Here is a 2,905-nt window from a genome sequence, read left to right as displayed (position 1 = left end):
CTAGCCAGATCATGGCCCCGCCGCTCTGTCTCAACCAAGAGATATAAGCAGGTGGTTGAATATTGTCTTGATAAGTGATGCTGCAACCATGGATGTAACAGTTGTGAAGGTCGCTCGTCAATTCCGCTTGGCTAATGTAGCAATATACCGATCATGAGAGGGGGGTGATAACCCTTGGTCGACCATAAGGGTGACTCGGGAAAAAATCTACCCACGCTCGACGTATTTTCGATAGCCCCTGACTACGTTTTTGTAGTTGACAAAACTTTTTTCTGCGCCTCTTCTAGAGCGGAGCCCACATGACCCAACAGCCGCCCCTGCTCGACGTTTTTGGTCTACGAACAGTTGTTTGACTTGTTAGGAATTGTTTTCATAATCGGTATATTGTTAGAGTAGCCAAGCGGAATCGAAGAGAGACCTCCACAACTGTTACCTCCATGGTTGCAGCAGCATCACTTGGTAAGACAACATCTGCCAGTACTGTGTGCTGTAAGTTCCATATGAAGGAACTGTATGTCCCAGTACCACGTGTTTGTGTTCCACTAACCGTCCAATCCAGAGGGACACGATTAACGTGGTATCGTTATGTTATATAAGCCGTCGGGTTCTTAACTTTTGGAAGTCGGCGTATGTGTTACATCGTGTGTGAAATCATTCAATCAAGTACATTATAAAGATCAATCGATTACTAAGACAAGCCAGAGAATCTCGATAGCTTCGCCCTGAAAATTTTCACACCTTGTCCACAAGCACTTTTACTTCAATTCCTTCCTTATTTTTCACCTCACTTTCATAGGTAGAAAAATCCTGGTTACGTTATTGAATGGACAGTTGATAGATTGATTACATGCATTCGACTGTAATCAGAGGAAATTCTGATAGATGGAAGGGGAAAAGCTGACAAAGAATTAGAATAATGGAGTTTATAGCAGCCAGTGAACCATTTACTATGAATTGTGGTTTCTCTTTCTTTCTTATGTCTCTTCTTTTTACGTGCAGAAAGCAAAGAAAAAGACACATATTTCTAACAAGGGTAGGTTGGTACGTCAGAAACCGATGAGTCTGAATCATTCTTCCGGAGGGCAATATACCTTAAGAAGGCAGATTTGTAAGTTTGACGTTACAAGGTCAGTCATTATCGTTGATTCTGAAGTATACATTGATTAATCATCTCTCCCCTTAAACTCAATGAAGAAAAATATGATGATGAAAAAAAAAGAATAAGACCACACTAAAGAGATTGATATAAGTTACTGGATTTTTCAGTGAACCAGGATTAAAAAAACACGTTCACTAAAGAACGGCACGATTACGCCGTAATGCCATAATCGCTCAGCCTTGGAGCTCAGCTAAGGTCAATCATTAGCGTAGAGTCGTGAGGCAATTTTCATGGGACACTGGACTTTCTTTTTTTACTTTCTTCAGTCCTATTTGGACAGGCAATAAATTTTCTAAAGAGGGGCTTTATGCAAAACGTCTGGTAGCTTTAGAATTCACAAATGAGCACTTCTCTAGATGTGAGTTCGAAAAGAATAACCGAATAAACGGTAAATCAGGCACTTGGTTGACAGATTAACGGGATCATCTCCAAATGTAATAATCATCGAGGAAGGCGTACGTGGTTAAGAGAAATATATTGTGAAAAAACATGTCTTTATGAGGTTTTCTGTATATTTGCTTGCTTGATGCCTTGAATATCGATTTATTTGCTTGTGTTCAAAGTTAATTGCATCCAAAATCAATGGGAATAGCTGGTTTTGCTGAAATCAAAAAATATATACTGCTTGTAATTTACTTAAGTCTTATCTTATATCTTGTTCTAACGCTGCATTTAACCAGATTTGAATAAGATTAAACGAGAGAGGTACCCTATATAAAGCTTTTTATAAACATTCAATTTTCAAAAGAAACAGTTGAAAAAGAATTTACCCTCTATGATTCCCATAAAATGTATTGAATTTTTTTTTCAAATACAGATGTAAATGTGTGCTGTTATGCTGTTTTCAATTGAAACACACAACACATCCGATTCCCTAATTTTTGCGTGATTTTATAAATCTCCGAACACGTAAAATTTTAGCAGCTCTTACGAAATGACACCTACAAAGAAAAAATCAACTCTTTCTAGATACAAATTATTGCACTTATATGACCGTATTTTTACTGAAATGACTAAAAAATGGACCTTCTAAAATACCGAAACAGTTGAGAAAAGAAATTCGTGTATAAATGGTTTTTTAACCATGTATTTGATATATATATATTCAAATATACAAGGGAGCATAGAGGGTTAACTACAATAAAACTTCTCTTTTACGGCCAAGTAAGAATTAAGTTTTATTTGAAAAGCTCCAACAGGAACCTTCCTTTTTTGGCGACCCTTCTTTTACCGACGAATTCTTTTGTCCCACCAGTGTCCACCAGTAGCATAGAAGAGGACTTCTATGCTACTCAAACACTACTAATTCCAATCGAACCGTGGCATTACTCTTCTTAGAGAAGATCTGAGAACCACTTCATGAAGTGTCTAAAAAGTAATCATCATCATACAGTATATCACTCTTAGTCATGTACAACATCATTTTTCAACAGCGTTATTTAAAAATTATTATATCTTTAATTCGACTTAATCAATTATTAAGTCTTATTCAGAGTCTTATTCAGAACTTTTGTTTTGAAAAATAATCATTGTTTAATGACGTAAAATTAGCCAAAAAATAGAAAACCATCTATAATATTATGCTAATGATAAAAATATCGAATCACACAATTTGACTTATAATAGTTGTCATCGAATGAGTTACGATGTTTGAAATAAATTCACACCTTCTATTTATGTTTCAAATGACCCGAAACAAGGTCTTTAAGGACATTTATTTCTTTTTCCAACGTGTAAAAAAAATAT

The sequence above is a fragment of the Pholcus phalangioides genome, unplaced genomic scaffold (genome assembly GCF_987345545.1).
Source record: "Pholcus phalangioides strain wild (caught in Gottingen) unplaced genomic scaffold, Ppha-v1.0 ptg000039l_1, whole genome shotgun sequence".
Taxonomy (NCBI): domain Eukaryota; kingdom Metazoa; phylum Arthropoda; class Arachnida; order Araneae; family Pholcidae; genus Pholcus; species Pholcus phalangioides.
This window is presented reverse-complemented; position numbering follows the sequence as displayed.